Source organism: Carcharodon carcharias, chromosome 4 (genome assembly GCF_017639515.1).
Source record: "Carcharodon carcharias isolate sCarCar2 chromosome 4, sCarCar2.pri, whole genome shotgun sequence".
NCBI classification, from domain to species: domain Eukaryota; kingdom Metazoa; phylum Chordata; class Chondrichthyes; order Lamniformes; family Lamnidae; genus Carcharodon; species Carcharodon carcharias.
Genome location: NC_054470.1, coordinates 193,267,484 through 193,290,459, shown reverse-complemented (window position 1 = coordinate 193,290,459; position 22,976 = coordinate 193,267,484). Strand labels below are relative to the sequence as shown.

Genomic DNA, 22,976 nt, shown 5'->3' with positions numbered 1-22,976 from the left:
GATATGTAGCTTCTACCAAACGACTATTTATTTTTATATCTGGTAAAGAGAAATTTTGAAAGAAAATGACAAAAAATGCAATCTTTTTTATTGTCCCAATGATTTTTCTCCACCCACAGCGGTATCCTGGAGATTGATCTTCAGTTCCTGGAGACTCCAGGATAATCATAGCTGGAAAAACTCAGCAGGTCTGACAGCATCTGCGGAGAGGAAGACAGAGTTAACGTTTCGAGTCCGGGTGACTCTTCATCAGAACTAAAGAAAAATAGAAATGAGATGAAGTATAAGCTGTTTGAGGGGGTGGGACAGGTGGAGCTGGATTGAGGGCTAGTGATAGGTGGAGGCATAGAAGATCTTGCCAAAGATGTCATAAACAAAGGGACAAAGGGGTGTTGACAGTGGTGATATTAGCTAAAGGATGTGCTAATGGTGACATTAAGGGTAGAAAGCAGGATGAGCAATTGACAGATGATTCTAGTGGGGGTGGGGTGGGGAGAAGGGATCGAAATAGGCTAAAAGGTGGAGATAAAACAATGGATGGAAATAAATTTTAAAATAATAATAGAAATAGATGGGAAAAGAAAAATATATTTTAAAAATATATAAATTATTAGAAAGAAGGGGATTGGAAAGGGGGTGGGGATGGAGAAGAGATTTCATAATCTAAAGTTGTTGAACTCACTGTTAAGTCCGGAAGGCTGCAATATGCCTAATCAGAAGATGAGGTGCTGTTCCTCCAGTTTGCGTTGAGCTTCACTGGAACAATGCAGCAGGCAAAGGATGGACATGTGGGCATGAGAGCAGGGTGGAGTGTTGAAATGGCAAGTGACAGGGAGTCTGGGTCATGCTTGAGGACAGACCGAAGGTGTTCCACAAAGCGGTCACCCAGTCTGTGTTTGGTCTCTCCAATGTAGAGGAGACCGCATTGGGAGCAGCAAATGCAGTAGACTAAATTGAGGGAAGTGCAAGTGGAGTGCTGCTTCACTTGAAAGGAGTGTTTGGGCCCTTGGACGGTGAGGAGAGGGGAGTAAAGGGGCAGGTGTTGCTCCTTCTGTGGTTGCATGGGAAGGTGCCGTGGGAGGGGGTTGAGGTGTAGGGGGTGCTGGAGGAGTGGACCAGGGTGTCCCGGAGGGAACAATCCCTACGGAATGCCGACGGGGGGGTGAAGGGAAGCTGTGTTTGGTGGTGGCATCATGCTGGAGTTGGCGGAAATGGCGGAGGATGATCGTTTGAAGGCTGTTGGGGTGATAAGTGAGGATAATGGGGACCCTATCATTGTTCTGGGAGGGAGAGGAAGGCATGAGGGTGGATGCGCCGGAGATGGGCCAGACATGGCTGAGGGCCCTGTCAACGACCGTGGGTGAAAAACCTCGGTTAAGAAAGAAGGAAGACTTGGAAAGTGGCATCATCAGGACAGATGTGACGGAGGTGAAGGAACTGAGAGAATGGGATGGAGTCCTTAGAGGAAGCAGGGTGTGAGGAGCTGTAGTCGAGGTAGCTGTGGGAGTCGGTAGGCTTGTAATGGATATTGGTGGATAGTCTATCACCAGAAATTGAGACAGAGAGATCAAGGAAGGGAAGGGAAGTGTCAGTGATGGACCATGTGAAAATGATGGAGGGGTGGAAATTGGAAGCAAAATTAATAAATTTTTCCAGGTCCAGACGAGAGCATGAAGCTGCACCGAAGCAGTCATCGATGTACCGGAGAAAGAGTTGTGGGAGGGGACCTGAGTAGGACTGGAACAAGGAATGTTCCACATACCCCATAAAGAGACAGGTATAACTGGGACCCATGCGGGTACCCATAGCCACACCTTTTAGTTGGAGGAAGTGAGATGAGTTTAAGGAGAAATTGTTCAGTGAGAGAACAAGTTCAGCCAGACGGTGGAGAGCGGTGGTGGATGGGGATTGTTCGGGCCTCTGAGGAAGAAGCGGAGAGTCCTCAGACCATCCTGGTGGGGAGTGGAGGTGTAGAGGGATTGGACGTCCATGGTGAAGAGGAGGCGGTTGGGGCCAGGGAACTGAAAATTGTTAATATGATGTAGGGAGTCAGAGGAATCGCGGATGTAGGTGGGAAGAGAGTGGACAAGGGAAGAGAGAATGGAGTCAAGATAGCAAGAAATGAGTTCCGTGGGGCAGGAACAGGCTGATACAATCGATCTGCCGGGACAGTCCTGTTTGTGGATTTTGGGTAGGATGTAGAAGCGGGCCATCCGAGGTTGGGAGAGTATGAGGTTGGAAGCTGTGGGAGGAAGATCTCCAGAGGAGATGAGGTCAGTGACCTTAAATATATATATTTTTTCCCACCTATTTCTATTATTATTTTAAAATTTATTCCCATCCATTGTTTTAGCTCCACCTTTTAGCCTATTTCGATCCCTTCTCCCCACCCCACCCCACCCCAACAAGGGCCACCTGCCACTTGTTCATCCTTCTTTCTACCCTTAATGTCCCCATTAGCACATTCCTTAGATAATATCACTGTCGTCAACACCCCTTTGTCCTTCAGTCTGTGACGTCTTTGGCAATCTCTTCTATGCCTCCACCTATCACTGGCCCTCTACCCAGCTCCACCTGTCCTCCACCCCCTCTTAAACAGCTTATATTTCACCTCTCTTCCATTTCTCTCCAGTTCTGATGAAGGGCGATACCGACTCCAAACGTGTTAACTCCGCCCTTCCTCTCCACAGAGGTCAGGCGGTCAGGCCTGCTGTGTTTTTCCAGCAATTTTTGTTTTTGTTTTTGCTTTTGTTTCAGATTTCCAGCATCCGCAGTATTTTGGCTTTCGTCCCAGGGTAAATCACGGAGGGTTGGCAAAGTATGGTGGCAGCAAGTTCAACCAAGGCTTTTAAAAGGGAATGGTATTATCGTCTGAAAAGGAAGAATGTGCAGGGTTGTGGGACGAAGGCGTGGGAATGGCATTTAGGCGAACTGTCCATTCGGAGAGTTAGCACAGACACAATGGGCTGAATGGCCTCCTTCTGTGCTCTAACCATCCTGTGAAATTAATCCAGGTGTTTTTGTTTTTGTTTTGGATTTCCAGCATCCGCAGTTTGTTTTTTTTTTTGCTTTTATCTCTGTGAAATTAACTTATAGTTTGAGGGTTTTGCTAGAATTGTTATCAAGTGGTCCTTGGGCCTGAGGAACAGAGGCTGTTGTTTAATTTAGGCCTCAACTGGTTGCTTCGGGCAACCGTCTCCAGGGGCGAGCGTGGGGGCCCGGAGGATGGAGAGGCCAGGCCGCTCCTGATTGGTCGCCCTCTCCTCTCACCAGATGACGGTCTCGCTCACACCACTCCGGGCCCATTCACAAAGAGAGCGCGGCCGCCCGGTGCCGCCCACCTGCCCCGCCGATTGGCTGCGCCCCGCGCTTCCGATCGCGCCAGCCGCCATCGCTGCGCATCGGTTGGCCAGCTGGCCCCGTCCGTCACCCTGATTGACAGCGCAGGACAGGTTAGTCGTACTATATAATGCTAGGTGGCAGTGTCCATGTGTATCCCAGTGCAGCAGTTACAGCTCGGACAGTATCTGGTCTTTACAGGTAAGACAAGCAGGTAAGAGGCTACATAGCCTGGAGGAGGAATCAGATCCACTTATCAAATAGGCAGGACTTTTATTTTAAAAATAAATTCCCATCCTGCTGTTATTTTTTTAAATTAACAAAAGTTGTTCTGCACCTCATTGTGTTCATGTTTAATTTGATATACATAGGTTTGTAATTCTGCATTTATTTAATTTAAATTTTATTTAATTTTGTATATTTTATATGCATATGTGAATGGATTGCATTTTGGGCATATAATCTCCTTAATTCAAGGCTGCTTAATTGCAATCATCATGAATTCATTCATTCCTTTGCTTGTAATCTGTATTTAGATTACTGGGCAAATTGAATTTTTTTTTTAGTGTGGGGGGGGTGGAAAATGACTTTGGATTATCAAAAGTAGGCTGTGTATGTCATACATTTCTTCACAGGTTTCAATGTAGATGCGTGAATTTATAGTTTTCTAACATGTGATGGCCATAATTAGTTATGCTGGTGGATTCCCACTTTGTCTGCAGAATCCAGATGCCCTGAGGAATTCTGTATCCCCCCCCACCTCGAGGAATTCTGTATCCCCCCACCTCGAGGAATTCTGTATCCCCCACCTTGAATAATTCTGCTGTCCTTTTCCCTGGAGGGCATTGAGTTCTTGCTTCAGGATCGAGTACCACAGTGCCAATCCCTCCCCATGTACACACTCCCTGCCATTTCTCATCTGCCATTTCTTGAGAGTGAGAGGCAGCAGGGTGCTTAGCTGTGAATGTCAGGGTTGTAAGATTTTTACGGTTTTGAGGTGTGAAACCCTTCTAATTAAAACCTCTAAGTTCCGAATTCTTAATCTCTAACCCTAGGGTCCTCAGTTGTGCCTCACCTAACAAGGTACGAATAACTAGTATTTATGAATCAAGTAGAATTTGCTAAGCAATATTTTACATATACCTAACAAAAAACAGTAAAGACAACATGGAAGTCTCTCATCCCTCAAGTTCCTAGGCTTCCTTGAGTGTTCCCAGCATCTATCTTTGAAGTGATGTTGAACTGTGTCCAGAAGCCATGGTAACACAGATCCAACAAAGATTCCAATTTTCCAGCTTTTATACCTACTTCTCATTACTCCAGGGTCCCTTATTTGGAAGCAGTCCAAATCCATTCCTTCCATTGTCTTAGAGTGCAGGTCATCTCGTGTCACCCCACCTCTGTAGCTAGAGCCATATACACTAAAGACAAGTGTTCATTTCTTGTTTCGCCGGGCTCCCAGAATTTACATTTCATTCAGAGCAAATGGCACATTTCCCGTGGATGTAGATTAGTTACAAAGTCACATCCTCTTCAACATGTTTTAACCCAAGTCCTACAGATACTAAAACCATTAAAAGCAAATGTTAATAACACTTCCTATGTTAATGTCAAAACCAAAGGAAAAGTTTCCCTCGAATACAGCCCTACAAATTCAAAAGGGAATTGTATTATTATCTGAAAAGGAAGAATCTGCAGGATTGTGGGAAATTATAGTCAATCAATTGATTTTTTAAAAATTCATTTATGGGATGTGGGTGTCGCTGGCTGGGCCAGCATTTATTCCCCAACCCTAATTGCCTTTGAGAAGGTGGTGGTGAGCTGCCTTCTTGAACTGCTGCAGTCCATGTGGTGTAGGTACTCCCACAGTGCTGTTAGGGAGGGACTTCCAGGATTTTGACCCAGTGACAGTGAAGGAACGGTGATATATTTCCAAGTCAGGATGGTGAGTGGCTTGGAGGGGAACTTCCAGGTGGTGTTGTTCACATCTATCTGCTACTGTTGTCCTTCAACGTGGTAGCACTCGTGGATTTGGAAGGTGCTGTCTAAGGAGGCTTGGTGAGTTTCTGCAGTGCATCTTGTGGATGGTACACACTGCTGCTACTGTGCGTTGGTGGTGGAAGGAATGAATGTTTGTGGATGTGGTGCTAATCAAGGGGGTTGCTTTGTCCAGGACAGTGTCAAGCTTCTTGAGTGTTGTGGGAGCAGGCAAGTGGAGAGTATTCCATCACACTCTTGACTTGTGTCTTGTAGATGGTGGACAACTTTGGGGAGTCATGAGGTGAGTTACTCACCACAGGATTCCTAGCCTCTGACCTGCTCTTGTAGCCACAGTGTTTATATGGCTAGTCCAATTCAGTTTCTGGTCAATGGAATGTTGATAGTGCAGGATTCAGCGATGGTAATGCCATTGAATGTCAAGGGGTGATGGTTAGATTCTCTTCTGTTGGAGATGGTCATTGCCTGGCACTTGTGTGGCACGAATGTTACTTGCCACTTGTCAGCCCAAGCCTGGATATTGTCCAGGTCTTGCTGCATTTGAACATGGACTGCTTCAGTATCTGAGGAGTTGCAAATGGTGCTGAACATTGTGCAACCATCAGCAAACATCCTCACTTCTGATACTTATGATAGAAGGAATGTCACTGATGAAGCTGCTGAAGATGGTTGGGCCTAGGACACTACACTGAGGAACTCCTGCAATGATGTTCTGGGACTGAGATGATTGACCTCCAACAACGAAAACCGTCTTTCTTTGTGCCAGGTATGACGCCAACCAGTGGAGAGTTTTCCCCCGATTCCTACTGACTCCTGTTTTGCTAGGGCTCCTTGATGCCACACTCAGTCAAATGCGGCCTTGATATCAAGAGCAGTCACTCTCACCTCACCTCAGGAGTTCAGTTCTTTTGTCCATGTTTGAACCAAGTGTAATGAGTTCAGGGGCTGAGTGGCCCTAGTGGAACCCAAACTGAGCATTAGTGAGCAAGCTATTGCTAAAGCAAGTGCCACTTGATAGCACTGCTGATGACTCCATCCATCACTTTACTGATGATGGAGAGTAGATACTGATTCTGATATTTATGATGGAAGGAAGGTCTTTGAAGTCTCTTAACACCCTCCTCATCGCTCACATTCCCACCAAGTTTTTTGTTGACAGAAAACTTGGAAATGTTACATTTGGTTCCTCCTTCCAAATCATTGATATATATTGTGAATAGCTGGGGCCCAAGCACTGATCCCTGCAGTATCCCACTTGTCACCGCCTACCACTTCAAAAAAATTCGCATTTATTCCTACTCTCTGTTCTCTGTCTGCTAACCAATTCTCAATAGATGCCAATATATTACTCCCAATCCCATGTGCTTTAATTTTACACACTAATCTCTTATGTGGGACTTTATCAAAAGCTTTCTGAAAATCCAAACACACCACGTCCGATGGTTGTCCCTTATCTATTCTGCTAGTAACGTCCTCAAAAAAAAACTCCAGTAGGTTTGTTAAACATGAATTCACTTTCATAAATCCATGTTGACTTTGTCTAATCCCGTTGATATTTTCTAAGTGTCCTGTTATCACATCCCATTATAAGAGACTCTGGCATTTTCCCTACTACTGAGGTTAGGCTAACCGGTCCATAATTCACTGTTTTCTCCCTCCCTCCTTTTTTAAATAGTTTTTTTAATTGTTCACCACCATTCATGACTGGATGTGGCAGGAGTGCAGAGCTTAGGTCTGATCCGTTAGTTGTGGAATGACTTAGCCCTGTCTATCACTGGCTGCTTATGCTGTTTGGCATGCAAGTAGTCCTGTCTCCTAGACCAGTCCTATCATTTTTAGGTATGCCTGGTGCTGCTCCTGGCATGCCATCCTGCACTCTCCGTTGAACCAAAGTTGATCCCCTGGCTTGATGGTAATGATAAAGTAGGGGATATGCCTGGCCATAAGGTTACAGATTGTGTTCGAGTACAGTTCTGCTGCTACTGATGGCCCACAATGCCTCAGCTGTGGGAGGACTGGGGAGGAGGGTTCCCCAGGGTGGTGTTACGTGGTAATCAGCAGGTTTCCTTGTCCATGTTTGACCTGATGCCATGAGACTTCATCGGGTCCAGAGTTGATGTTGAGGACTCCCAGGGCAACTCCCTCCCAACTGTGCCGCCACCTCTGCTGAGAGAGACAGAGAGAGAGATAGACAGCCACAGAAGGGAGGGAGAGAAAGAGAGATAAACAGAGACAGACAAACAGAGAGAGAGACAGACATGGAGACATAGAGAGAAAGAGAGAGCAAGAGTGCCGGTGGGACAGGACATACTCAGGGATTCCGTCCCAGGTATAATTCGGTGAATATGACTGTGTCAGGCTGTTGCTTGAGACAGTTCTCCCAATTTTGGCACTTGTCCCCAGATGTTAGTAAGGAGGACTTTTATGTCATAGAGGTCTGCAGCACAGAAAAAAGGCCCTTCGGCCCATTAAGTTTGTGCCAGTCAAACAAGTACCTAACTATTCTAATCCTATTTTCCAGCACTAGGCCCATAGCCCTGTATGCCATGGCATCGCAAGTGCACATCCAAATACTTCTTAAACGTTATGAGTGTTTCTGCCTCTACCACCCTTTCAGGCAGTGAGTTCCAGATTCCCACCACCCTCTGGGTGAAAAAATTCTTCCTCACATCCCCTCTAAACCTCCTGCCCCTTACCTTAAATCTATGCCCCCTGGTTATTGATCCCTCCATCAAGGGGAAAAGTTCCTCCCTCTCTACCCTATCTATGCCCCTCATAATTTTATACACCTCAATCATGTCCCCCCTCAATCTCCTCTGCTCCAGGGAAAATAACTCCAGTCTATCCAATCTCTCCTCATAACTAAAACTCTCCAGCCCAGGTATCATCCTGGTAAATCTCCTCTGCTCTCTCTCTAGTGCAATCACATCCTTCCTATAATGTGGATTCCAGAACTGCACACAATACTCTAGCTGTGGCCTAACCAGCATTTTATACAGTTCCAGCATAATCTCTCTACCCTTATATTCTATGCCTCGGCTAATAAAGCCTTCCCATATGCCTTCTTAACCACCTTACCTACCTGTCCTGATACCTTAAGGGACCGGTGGACGTGCACACCTGTGATCCTCGGTTCTTCCCAGGGTCTTACCCTTCATCATGTATTCCCATGCCCTGTTTGTCCTGCCCAAGTGCATCACCTCACACTTACCTGGATTAGATTCTATTTGCCACTGATCAGCCTATCTATATCCTTCTGTAATCTAAGGCTACCCTCCTCACGATTTACCGCCCCACCAAATTTCATGTCATCTCCAAACTTACTGATCAACCCTCCTACATGGGGTCAACAGGGCTGAGTTTGGCCCAGTGCCTTGGGTCGATGGTGGTTGGTCCAGTTCCATTCCTTTTGGACTTTTTTTTTGCAGATTGGTATAACTGAGAGGCTTCCTAGGCTATTTTAAGAGTCACATGTAGGCCAGACCAGGTAAGGATGGCAGAACTCTCCCTTAAAGTGAACCAGAAGGTTTTTCTGACAGGCGACAATGACTTTATGGTCATCCGGAACTTTTAATTTCACCATCAGGCGTGGTGGGGGGTTTGAACCCAGGTCCCCAGATCATTACTCTGGGTCTCTAGATAACTGGTCTAGCAGCAAAACCACTACGCCATCGCCTCCCCCCTAAATCAATGTATGGGTTTTGTTTAAAGATAAAGCCATCCAAAGTTCAAACTACTTTTGAACCATTCCTTCAGAGCTGATTTAAAAAAAAAACTTTTAATTGCACATGGAACTGCAGAATCCACACTCTCAAGCAACCTGTTCCCGAACTGCCCTGACTGTCCATTGTCTCAGTAACAGAACTTCAAACTGAGCTGTTTCAAAAGTGCTTTAAGTAAAATCCATAGATGTTACTGCAGACCAACAAGAAACCCTAAAAAAAATAGTATTATCAAAATCTTAGTGTGTCACAGCAGGACCTGACCCTATTCACCTGTGGTCATTGGGATTATCAATATTACCAATACTGGGAACCCCAGTTGTTTCTCACCCATTGGCCCTCTGCCCCAGATTATTTTTAACCACTCTGTGGGGCAGGATATGAGGTAGAACTTTATTTTACGCGGTGAGTGGTAATGCCTGAAACCTGCTGCCTACCAGGGTGCTGGAAGCAGAGACAGTCAAGTGATTTCAAAAGGAAATTGGATGGGTACTTTTTTTTTAATTATTTCATGGGATGTGGGCTTTGCTGGTAAGGCCAGCATTTATTGCCCATCCCTAATTGCCCTTGAACTGAGTGGTTTGCTAGACCATTTCAGAGGGCAGTTAAAAGTCAACCAACATTGCTGTGGGTCTGGAATCACATGTAGTCCAGACCAGGTAAAGACAGCAGATTTCCTTCCCTAAAGGATATTAGTGAAGCAGATGTTTTTTTTTTACAGCAATCAACATCACGGTCACCATTACTGAGACTAGCTTTATATTCCAGGTTTATTAATTGAATTTAAATTCCACCAGCTGCCGTGGTGGGATTAGAACCCACATTCCTAAAGCGTTCATCTAGTTCCTAGTGGTAACTGTTAGGTCAGTGACGTTACCAGTACACCGTCACATCTCCACGTTGAAGGGAAATAGACTTGCAGGAGTATTGGGACCGGAGGGCAATGAGGCTGACTGGCTGCTCTACAGAGAATCAGCATGCATTCGATACACCATATGGGCCTCCTATGCTGTATTGACTCACTGACAATGATAAATCGTAGGGCTGTAAGGGGGTGGGAAGTGGGGGTTGAACTGTGAGATTGTTGAGGTGTGACGCTGCTACTTCCTGACGTTACTTAGGAGCCATCCTCAGAAGATAATCACTTTTGATAGTCGTGGATCAGCTTTTGGAATGGAAATCGTCACTCTGACAGCAGCATCTATAATGGAAAACACCTTACACACAGTATCGATGACTGTATTACATATGTGTGCATTAGTATCTACAGCCATTGATAGGACCGTGCAGTACAGAAGCAGGTCATTCAGCCATTCCTCTTGTGCCAGCTCTTTGAAAGAATGATATTCTTGGAGCTCCTAACCCCTGCTCCTTCCGCATAACCCTTTCCTTTTCAAGTACTTATGCAATTCCCTTTGAAAGCTATTATTGAGTCTGCATCCATCGGCCTTTCAGGCAGCACGTTCCATACAAAATCTTAAGTCTTTTACCAAAGTTTTGAACTCTGGCATGAGTTTATCGGGCACCAAAAATCCCCGGGGAAATCAATTTTTGCAACACGAAGCTTCTTGCTTTCCTTCCTGCTCTTCCTGGCCACCGACTGACTGACTGCGCTAATCCCTTGCTGACACGTGAGCCAGAACTTTGAAGTCGGTGGGCAGCGGGCCCAGGAAGGGCCGGGAAACTGCCCGCCACCTGCGATCGGCCCCTGCCCGCGATTTTTACGCCGGCTTGCCGATTTAACAGCCAGCTGGCGTGAGAGGCCCTCAGAGAAATGCTCAGCACTGCCGAGGTTGGGGTGTGGGGGTGGGGGTGGGTGCAGGAGGAGGGCATGCGCTGAAGTTGGCGTTGGTGCGGGGGGAGCGCTCGCAGAAAGCTCCCCGAGGGGCCAGAGAGCTGCCTCGGGGAGCTGAAGAATTTAAATCCCATAAAAGCATTTTGGAACCGGGGGGGAAAAAAACGTCCACGCATCAGAAACAGTGGCCTGAAAAGATACGGCATGAAAACTCCATGTAAACATTTCTCTTTTTAAAAATTTAATGACGGAAACCTCGTCCCATCCCTGGACGAGGTTTTCTTGACAAATGCAAAGGCTGGTTCGCCCAGCTGCCAACCGTAACATTGGATGGACCGTGAAAAATCCCCGCTAACTGCGCCGCTCGTGGGTTTAATAGCCCTCTTCCTTGTCGGCGGGCGCGTCTCTGAGTTTAGCACGTGCGCACGCTGACCGAAATGTTGCGCAAGTGTGCGATGGCCTTGGGGGCGCTCACCCAACATCGGCACGCGCCACTTTAGGCCCGAGCACATAGGGCGTGCGCCCACAGGCCGAGTGAAAAATTCTGCCTGTGGTTTCTAGCGGTAACCAGCACCCTCCAGTTCTTTGCTCGAGTGGCTTGGCTTGCCACGTGGGCCAAGAGAGTAAGTATTATGGTTACCCAGGGACCGCTGGAGGGGCTGGGGAGGAGGAAACCTGCAGCCTTCCTACCCCCAGGGCACTGAGGCCGATTGCAGCAAGGTCCTGCTGACTCAGCGGCCGCGACCAACTAAGTCAGCACCATCCTTCCCATTAATGCTGTATGTTAGTGGGCTGTTCTGTTTCATCAAGACTGAAATTCTCTCCAGTCTATAGTCCTGCTGTTGTTCAGAGTTAGATTGAACGAGAAAAACATCAGCTCCAAAATAAGATCCTGAGGGATGCAGGATCTGGATTAAAACTGAAGCCTGGGGAAGGAACTTGATTATGGATGCACAAAGCTAATTTAAAATAGGACTTACTAATCTCCTTTTTTTTTTCCCAAAACGAGAGCAGCATTTAGATGTTCAAATGGTGCCTCTGTTGTGTTGGCACATCTGCTGAAGGAAATGCTGAGTGGTCTTTGAACATAAGCCATTTGAGCAGGAGTGATCCATTCGTAACAAAAACAGAATTACCTGGAAAAACTCAGCAGGTCTGGCAGCATCGGCAGAGAAGAAAAGAGTTGACGTTTCGAGTCCTCATGACCCTTCGACCGAACTGGAGTTCGGTCGAAGGGTCATGAGGACTCAAAACGTCAACCCTTTTCTTCTCTGCCGATGCTGCCAGACCTGCTGAGTTTTTCCAGGTAATTCTGTTTTTGTTTTGGATTTCCAGCATCCGCAGTTTTTTTGTTTTTATCTCTGTGATCCATTCATAGTCTGTTCCGCCTCTCCATAAGATCATGGCTGATCCTCCAAGTCAACTCTAACTTTGCCAGCCTATTCCCTTAACCAAGGAACTGAGGGAGAAGGGAAGAGGGTTACAATCGTATATTTAGATGAGAAAAGATGGAGGAGGCTTGAGTGGGACATGAACATCAGCATGGACTGGTTGGGCTGAATGGCCTGTTGCTGTGCCAAAAATCCCTATGTAATAACCCTCGATTTCCTTAGTATCCAAAAATCTTTTGATCTCTGACGTGAACATTCTTAATTCCCAAGCATCTGTAGGTTACTGTGATAGAGAAACCCAGAGGTTTACAAGCTTTTGAGTGAATAAATTTCTCCTCATCACAGTTCTAAATGATCAGCCCCTTATCTTGAAACTTGACCCCTAATTCTAGACTCTTCATCCTGGGGAGAAACATTTTAAATGTTTCGGTCAACCCTAGGGCCACCTGGTATTGGACTGGGCTAGAGGTGACCATCCCAGTGCTTCAGTGGCAGAGGCTGGCTCGTTGTATTGAAGGTGAAAGTAGTATCATGTGGTGATGAGTGTTATTGACTTTATCTTACAGGGGCCTGCAAGTCCTGTGGAGATGGTGACGTGGTGGGAATGTCACCTATCTATTAATCCAGAGGCCCAGGCTGTGCTCCAGGGCTGTGGGTTTAAATCCCACTGTGGCAGCTGGTGGAATTTGAACTCGATTAACAGAACTGAAATTGAAAGTGAGTCTCGGTAATGGTGATCATACAACTATTATTGATTGTCGTAAAAACCCATCTGGTTCCCCAATTCCCCTTTTGGGAAGGAAATCTGCCGTCCTTACCTGGTCTGGCCGACATGTAACTCCAGACCCACAGCAATGTGGTTGACTCTTAACCGCCCTCTGAGATGACCCTAACAAACCACCATGTTCAATGGGCAACAAATGCTGACCTTGCCAGTGATGCCCACATCCCATGAAAGAATATAGAAAGAAAAAGTCCTGATTCCGTAAGTGGTATGGGATCATCAGAGCCGAGTATATTCGAGACAGAGGTGGATATATTTCTAGGAATTTAAAGGATGCGGGGATAGTGGGAGAAGGTCAAGTTGATTTTGAAGATCAGCCATGATATTGTTTAATGGTGGAGCAGGCTTGAAGGGATGAATGGCCTACTCTGTCTCCTGTTTCCTATGTTCCTATGCTGACTGTTTGCTTGTCTGTTTCTTATCCAGTGTGGATTGCAGGGTCTGCTGTATAATAAGATAGTTAATTACAGAACAGCATTTCCATCGAGGGGTATATCATTGCAGAAGATGAGTAGCTGGCTAAGGAACAAATTAAAGGCCATTAAGAGGAGTACAGACCTAGATGAAGCTATATACTTCATATGTGATGGAACCAATCATGTTCCTGTAATGATCATGTCAGCTGTGACTCAGTATTCTTGTTTCTGAGTCAGAAGGTAATATTTGTCAGGCTCCACTCTAGAGACTTGAACATGCCATCTAGGCTGACACTCCAAATGCAATGCTGCACTGCTGGGAGTGCTGCCTTTTAGATAACATCTACTTGTTCAAGGGGATGGAAAATATCCAATTTGAAGAACAGCAGGAGCTTTCTCCCCAGTGTCCTAGGCAATATTCCTCCCTCAAGCAACTGCATCAGAAACAGATAACCTGGTTATTTATAACAGTGTTGTTTGTGGGAGCTTGCTGTGTATAAATTGACCTGCCACATTTCCCTCCATTCCACCAGAGCTTTCATTGGATTACAATTCAGTACATAATTTGCTGGGAGGCCTTTGGGGCCGTGCTGATGATGCAATAGCTGCTATATAAATGCACTGCCTTTTAGATGGATAATTGTTGTCAAGGGCCACATTTGAGGCTTGAGGGATGTCCTGGAAATGCTGGAGTGGGTTATCCCGTGGAGTGATGGGGATGGTTCTACCCCTGCACTTTGTTCCTCTACCCCTGCCCCTTCCTCAAACACACAGGTGGCAAGGTCCCCCATTCTAATCGTGTGACCGGGGAGCGATTGGGAAACAGGCAGCTTCTTAAAGGAAGGTTGAGAGGGGAAGCGGTTGGGAATGTAACTCCGCTTGTGCTTTGAAATGGGACCCACTTCAGTTGTTGTGGAGCTGGAGTAGAGCAGCTTCATGGCTACTCCTGACACCTGATGCCACAAAAGCGGAATAAGCAGCACTGAATCGCTGTGAGATAAGCCCCCTATAGTTGGGCTTTGATTGGAGACCCAGAGGCAAAATTGAGTGAAAGAACAGAAGAACCTAAGACATAGGTTCCTAACCTATAAAGAGGAACCTAAGAATTCGGCTCCTCAAGCCTGCTCTGCCATTCAGTAAGTTCATGGCTGATCTGATCTTGGCCTTAGCCCCACTTTCTTGCCTGACCCCCCCCCCATAACTCCTGACTCCTTTGTAGATCAAAATCTGTTTATCTCGGCCTTGAATATATTCAATGATCCAGTCTCCACTGCTCTCTGGAGAAGAGAATTCCATAGATCACAACCCTCTGAGAGAAGAAATTTCTCCCTTCATCTGACACATTGTACAACACACATGAGACTTCATTCTCATGTGTGTATCTACTGGATAATAGAATGGAGACTGTGATCCAACGTGAGGGTCATGCCAAGTGTGTGAGAGTTGATGGCCTGTGAATAATGCAAACAATAAAATCACTGTCCTTCAAAATGCAAGTTTCCTTATTGACTGGTAACATTTTATTTCAAAAGGAAAAACAAATGGTAAATATTTTTTGTACATGTATGGTGCCGACCATTCCTCCTAACTGTTGGGATTGGAAAGGTTAGTCCATGTGTATGCTGATGACACCCGACTCTACCTCACCACCACCTCTAACACTCCCTCCATTGTCTCTAAATTATCAGACCGCTTGTCTGACATCGAATACTGGATGAGCAGAAATTTCCTCCGATTAAATATTGGGAAGACAAAAGCCATTGTCTTTGGCCCACACAAACTCTGTTTCCTTGCCACCAGCTCCATCCCTCTTCCTGACAACTGTCTTAAGGCTGAAGCAGACTGTTTGCAACCTTGGTGTCCTTTTTGACCCTAAGGTAAGCTCCCAACCACACAGCGCAGAACTCACTAAGATGGCCTAGTTCCACAAACGTAACATTACCCGACTTCGCCCACCTCAACTTATCAACTGCTGAAGCCATCATCCGGGCGCCTTTGTGACTTTCAGGCTGGACTATTCCAGCACAGTCCTGGCTGGTCTCCTACATTCAACCCTCCATAAACTTGAGGTCATCCAAAACTCTGCTATCTGTGTCCTAACTCCACACCATCCCATTCCCTTATCACCCCTGTGCCCGCTGACCTACACTGGCTCCTGGAGTCTCCAGAAATTAAAGATGAATGTTCTGGATATTACTACGAGGCAAATACCAGGGTGACTATTATGAGGCCTTTTTTAAAAAAAAACTTTTTCTGTTTTCTTTGGGCGCTTGAGTTTTATTATTGAATCTCACAACACAGTACATAAGAAATAGGAGCAGGAGTCGACGACATGGCCTGTTGAGCCTACTCTGCCATTCAATCCAATCATGGCTGATCTTGGGCTTCAACTCCATCTTCCCGCCTGCTTCCATATCCTTTAATTCCCTGAGAGACCAAAAATCTGTCTATCCCGGCCTTAAATATACTCAACGATGGAGTATCCACCACCCCCCTTGGGTGGAGAATTCCAAAGTTTCACAACCCCTTTGAGTGAAGTAATTTCTCCTCATCTCAGCCTAAATGATCAGCCACTTATCCTGAGACTCTGCCCCCATTTTTTTAGATTCCCTGACCAGCAGAAGCTATCTCCCAGCGTCCACCCTATCAAGCCCCTTCGGAATTTTATAGGTTTCAATGAGATCGTCTCTCATTCACCTAAACTCCAGAGAATAAAACCCAGTTTGCTTAGCCTCTCGTCGTAGGACAAACCCCTCATCCCAGGGACCGAGTTAGTGAAACTTCACTGTACCGCCTCCAGTGCAAGTGGATCCTTTCTTAAATATGGAGACCAAAACTGCACACGGTACTCCAGATACAGCCTCACCAAAACTCTGTGCAATTGTAGCAAGACTTCTCTATTCTGTACCCTACTCCCCTTGCAATAAAGATCAACATGCCATTTTTCTGAAATAAAAACAGAAGATGCTAGAAGAATACAGCAGGTCTGGCTGCAGACGTGGAGAGAGAAACAGAGTTCGAATTACTTTTCTTCAGCTTTGAAAAAAGTCATACAGACTCGAAACGTTAGCTCTGTTTCTCTTTCCACAGATGCTGCCAGACCTGCTGAGTTTTTCCAGCATTTTCTGTTTTTATTTAAGATTTCCAGCATTCACAGCATTTTGCTTTTATTATTTGCCTGCCCAATTGCTTGCTGCACCTTCATGCTAACTTTGAGTTCCTTGTCCAAGCACACCCAAGTCTCTTTGAAGATCAACCCTCACCAGTTTCTCATCTTTGAAAGAATATTCTGCTTTTTTGTTCCTAGGCCAGAGTGAATAATTTCACATTTCCCTATATTATAATCCATCTGCCATCTTGTTGCTCACTCACCTCACCTGTGTATATCTCTTTGCTGCCTCTCTCTGTCCTCTTCACAGCTTACCTTTCTAACTAGCTTTGTATCATCAGCAAACTCAGATACATTACTCCCTGTCACTTCATCTAAGCCATCACAGAGCAGAAGAGGCCCTTCGGCCCATCGAGTCTGCACCGACACGGGAGAAACACCTGACCTACCACCTGATCCCATTTACCAGCACTTGGCCCATAGCCTTGAATGTTATGATGTGCCAAGTGCTCATCCAGGTACTTTTTAAAGGATGTGAGGCAACCCTCCTCCACACCCTCCCAGGCAGTGCATTCCAGACTGTCACCATCCTCTGGGTAAAAAAGTTTTTCCTCACATCCCTCCTAAACTCCTGCCCCTCACCTTGACCTTTTGCCCCCTTGTGACTGACCCTTCAACTAAGGGGAACAGCTGCTCCCTATCCACCCTGTCCATGCCCCTCATAATCTTGTACACCTCGATCAGGTTGCCCCTCAGTCTTCTCTGCTCCAACGAAAACAACCCAAGTCTATCCAACCTCTCTTCATAACTCAAATGTTTCATCCCAGGCAACATCCTGGTGAATCTCCTCTGCACCCCCTCCAGTGCAATCACATCCTTCCTATAATGTGGCGACCAGAACTGCACACAGTACTCCAGCTGTGGCCTCACCAAGGTTCAATACAACTCCAACATGACCTCCCTACTTTTGTAATCTATGCCTTGATTGATAAAGGCAAATGTCCTATATGCCTTTTTCACCACCCCACTAACATGCCCGTCTGCCTTCAGAGATCTATGGAGACACACACCAAGGTCCCTTTGTTCCTCAGAACTTCCTAGTGTCATGCCGTTCATTGAATACTTCCTTGTCAAATTAATCCTTCCAAAGTGTATCACCTCACACTTTTCAGGGTTAAATTCCATCTGCCACTTATCTGCCCATTTGACCATCCCATCTATATCTTCCTGTAGCCCAAGACACTCAACCTCACTGTTAACCACCCGGCCAATCTTTGTGTCATCTGCAAACTTACTAATCCTACCCCCCAACATAGTCATCTGTGTCGTTTATATAAATGACAAATAATAGGGAACCCAGCACAGATCCCTGTGGTACACCACTGGACACTGGCTTCCAATCACTTAAGCATCCTTCTGACATCACCCTCTGTCTCCTACAACTAAGCCAATTTTGAATCTACCTTATCAAATTACCCTGTATCCCATGTGCATTTGCCTTCTTTATAAGTCTCCCATGTGGGACCTTGTCAAAGGCTTTGCTGAAATCCATATAAACTACATCAACTACACTACCCTCATCTACACACCTGGTCACCTCCTCAAAGAATTCAATCAAATTTGTTAGGCATGACCTCCCTCTGACAAAGCCACGCTGACTATCCTTGATCAAACCTTGACTCTCCAAGTGGAGATAGATTCTCTCCTTCAGAATTTTCTCCAATAGTTTCCCTATCACTGACATGAGCTTCACTGGCCTGTAGTTCCCTGGCTTATCTCTACAACCCTTCTTAAATAACGGAACCACATTAGCTGTTATCCAGTCCTCTGGCACCTCCCCCATGGCCAGAGGGGAATTAAAAATTTGGGTCAGAGCCCCTGCGATCTCCTCCCTTGCCTCCCTCAGCAGTCTGGGACACAAATCATCCAGACCTGGAGATTTGTCCACTTTTAAGCCTGCCAACACCTCCAATACCTTGTCACTCCCTATATCAATATGCTTAAGAACCTCGCAGTGTCTCTCCCCGAGTTCGATACCTTCATCCTCATTCTCTTAGATGAAGATGGATGTGAAATATTCATTGAACACTCTACCGATGTCCTCTGGCTCCACCCATAGATTGCCCCCTTGGTCCCTTATGGGCCCTACTCTTTCCCTGGTTATCCCCTTCCCATTGATATACTTATAGAATATCTTGGGATTTTCCCTACTTTTACCAGCCAGAGCTTTCTCATATCCCCTCTTTGCTCTCCTAATTGCTTTCTCAAGCTCCACCCTGCATTTTCTGTACTCCACTAATGCCTCCACTGATTTGCTTCCCTTTTACCTGCTAAAAGCCTCTCTTTTCCTTCTCATCGTAACCTGAATATCTCTGGTCACCCATGGTTCTCTGGGCTTGTTACTCCTTCCTATCACTGTAGAGGGAACATATTGAGCACATACAGTCCCCATTTCCTTTTTGAACACCCCCCCACTGCTCCCCTGTAGATTTCCCCACAAGTAGCTGTTACCAGTCTACCTTGGCCAGCTCCTGCCTTATTTTACTAAAATCCACCCTCCCCCAATCCAAAACATTTTTTTGCAACTTGTCTATTTCTTTGTCCATAACAAGCTTAAATTGTACCATGTTGTGGTCACTATCACTAAAATGCTCCCCCACCACCACCTCAGCCACCTGTCCGGCTTCATTCCCAGAATTAGGTCCAGCAATGCGCTGTCCCTTGTTGGACCCTCTACATATTGACCTAAAAAGTTCTCCTGTACACATTTCAAGAAATCCACTCCATCCAAGCCCTTAACACTATATCTATCCCAATTAATATTAGGAAAGTTGAAATCACCTAATATAATTACCCTATTGTTATTGTTTTTACACACCTCCGCAAATTGTGTACATATCGGCTCCTGAATTTCCCACTGACTATCTGGGGGTCTATAATAAACACCTGACATCAACTCTTTTCTTCTCCACCGATGCTGCCAGACCTGCTGAGTTTTTCCAGGTAATTCTGTTTTTGTTTTGGATTTCCAGCATCCGCAGTTTTTTTGTTTTTATGACAATGTGGCTGCCCCTTTTTTATTCCTATGCTCTACCCACAAAGCTAATCTGATGCCTCCTCCAAGATATCATTTCTCCTTATTGCAGAAACTGACTCCTTAACTAATAATGCAATGCCTCCTCCTCTTTTACCCCCTTCCTTGTCTCGCCTGATGATTCCATATCCCAGAATGTTGAGTTGCCAATCCTACCCCTCCCTAAACCATGTCTCAGTGATGGCTATTATATCACCATTCCACATGTCAATACTCACCCTTAACTCATCCGCTTTACTTGTAATACTCCTGGCATTAAAGCAGAGGCCACCCAGCCTTGCCTTACTCCCTTGAAGCTTAATGCAGCTGTACTCCCTCTGACTTGATTGTTTTACTGTATTATGATGTGTCCCTATTCTGCTAACATTCTGTGTCCCCTCCCCCTGCCGAATTAGTTTAAACTCCTTCCAACAGCACTCGTAAACCCGCCCACAAGGATGTTAATCCTGCTCTGGTTCAGATGTAGACCGTCCCACTTTTACAGGTTGCATCTTCCCCAGAAATGGTCCCAGTGATCCAGGAATCTAAAACCCTCCCTCCTGCACCAACTCTTAAGCCACGTATTCATCTGCGTCATCAGTATAGATTGTAAATAGCTGAGTCCCCAGCACTGACCCTTGCGGCACTCCACTATTCACTGCCTGTCAACGTGAAAAAGCCCTGTTAATGCCCACCCTCTGCTTTCTATCTGTTAAACAATCCTCTAGAGGAGACCATTTGGCCCACCATGCTTGTTCTGACCCTTTTGGTGGAGCTTTCCAGTTAGCATCACTAGCCTTTTCTCCTCCTCATTAGCTCTGCAAATTTTCTCTGCTTCCCCTTTCATCCAATTCCCTTTTGCAAGTTATTACTGAATCTACTTCCAGCCAGTGCATAACAACTCTAGAAATATAGGAGATGGGGGAAAATAAAGTGCTGTTTGACCGGCAAGGCAGTGAGAGGCAGGAAATCATGTGATGAAACCTCCAACCAGATGTGGAGACCAGATCCTGAAATGAGAAACTCAGTGGATGAAGGGGGGGGCGGAATGCTCAGCCCAGTGTCTCGACACTCACGCCAAGGAAGATGATCTCATATTTTCCTGGCTTTGCTTTCCCCTTCACTTTAAAAGGCTGTTGTTCTGGGGAAACTCCTAGAAAATGGGTTTATGCCTGGTTCTAAAGAGAATTAATCTACTTTTGGCAATAGTTTGATCCAGTCTCTGATCATCTGCCCAGATTGCACAATGCGAGTACAATTTGTATCATTGCTTAAATTTTATTTGGGATATCAAACTGGATGAAGGGAAGGGTTTGTGCCAGCGCAGTCCTGAGGGACTCCAGAGGCCTGAGAATCGCTAGCAAGTGTATCTTGGCACTTGGGTAAATTTTCACCTTCACAAGCTGACAGGTTCAAACTACCACAAAGTAAGCGTCTTTAACCAACGAGTGGTGAGGAAGCGAAACTCGTTTCCACAGGGAGAAGTGGCTGAAGTGAATAGTTGTATTTTATTCTTTCACAGGATGTGGGTTTCGCTGGATTGCCCATCCCTAGTTGCCCCTTGAGAAGTTGGTGGTGAGCTGCCTTCTTGAACCGCTGCAGTCCATGTGGTGTAGGTACACCCACAGTGCTGTTAGGGAGGGAGTTCCAGGATTTTGACCCAGTGACAGTGAAGGAACGGTGATATAGAATATGGTGGCGTAGTGGTAATGTCACTGGGCTAGTAATCCTGGGGCTCAGGCTAATTCTGTGAGGACACAGGTTCAAATCCTGCCATGGCAGCTGGTGGAATTTAAATTCGGTTAATAAAAATCTGGATTTGAAAGCTACTCTTAGTGATGGTGACCATGAAACTATCATCGATTGTTGTAAATACTCATCTGGTTCACTAGTGCTCTCTCGGGAAGGAAATCTGCCATCCTTACCCGGTCTGGCCTACATGTGGCTCGAAACGATTGACTCTTAACTGCCCTCTGAATTGGCCTAGCAAGCCACTCAGTTCGGGGGCAATTAGGGATTGGCAACAAATGCTGGCCTTGCCAGTGTTGCCCACATCCCATGAAAAGATAAATAAATAGGATGGCATGTGGCTTAGAGGGGAACTTGCAGGTGGTGGTGTTCTCATGCTGCTCTTGTCCTTCTAGGTGGGAGAGTTTGCGGATTGGAAGGTGCTGTCAGGACCCTTGGTGTCTAGATGTATTTAAGGGGGAATTTAAACATGCCTGTGAGGGAGAAGGGAATGATTACAATGGTAGATTTAGATGAGGAAAGATGGGAGGTGGCTCAAGTGAAACATAAACACCGACATGGATTGACTGGCCTGTTTATGTGTCGTATATCCAGTGTAAATTTGAGGCCTTTTTTATAGGAACAGAAGGACCTTATCGAGGCCTTCAACCTAAAGCCACCATTTTCATGCCTGACCTGCATCCCAAATCCATTTACTAGCCTTTGCCCCAATCCCTGGATACACTTAGCCAACAAATGTATGTATCTATCGATTCCCTTAACAAATAAAGATCTAACGATCTCAGTCATGAAATTTGCAAATGACCCCCAGCATTAACAGCCATCATGTGGAGGAGAATTCCAGATTCCGTGACCCTTTGTGTGAAGAAGTGTTTCCTGACATCGCCCTGAATGGCCTGACTCTAATTTTAAGAATATGCCCTCGCATTTTTGACCCCCCCCCCCCGCACCACAACCTCTGCTCAGGGAAAATAGTGGGCTGAATTTTCCCAGTACTTCGGAGACAGTCTGGGAGAAGGGAGGGCTGGTATTAAGGCCCGGGAAAGGCATCAGCAGGGGATATGGGGGGTGTCCGATGCCTTGCTACCTTTGTAGCGCATTATTAGGGGTGTGAACCTCAGTGACTGCCTGTTGGGGGACTAACTGAACCCATTTATTTATTCTTACGCCTACCTCCCACCCTTGCCGCCATCTTACGTTGACGTACGGGGAGACTGCCAAGTACTTTGCGGCCTCTGAGCATCTTCCCCAGGGATGGGAGGTGCTCCATGGCCCCACAGGTGGTCTCCCCGGACAGTAAAGGCCACATTGTGGCTATGACACCGCCATCTAACATAACCACCACCACCACCGCCCCCCCCCCCCCCCCCCCCCCCAACCACTAGCGCAGCCTGCCTACTTGATCCCGGCACGCTGCAGAAGAACCTACCTGGTCTTTGAAGGCATCTTGGCACAGAGGTGCCCTCTTCTTTGTCCTGCAGCTTCAGCCAGCCCTTGGAGAGGAGGCTTGGGGGTGGCGGTGGTGGGGTTGGCTGTTGTTAATTGGCCACTGCTGGTAAAACGCTCCCCACCCCATTAAACCACCCCCCCCCACCCCCGG

The 22,976-nt window shown here is 46.2% G+C and overlaps 1 protein-coding gene across 1 annotated transcript in view; it reads left to right on the top strand.

The window, feature by feature from the left end:
• The first annotated feature begins 3,493 nt into the window (after positions 1–3,493).
• Positions 3,494–22,976, top strand: part of hmgcs1 (3-hydroxy-3-methylglutaryl-CoA synthase 1 (soluble)) — an 87,942-nt gene continuing 68,459 nt past the window's right edge. Inside the window, exon 1 of the mRNA XM_041185452.1 lies at positions 3,494–3,540. The gene's annotated coding sequence lies outside the window, so the exon portion shown is untranslated. The remainder of the gene's footprint in view (positions 3,541–22,976) is intronic.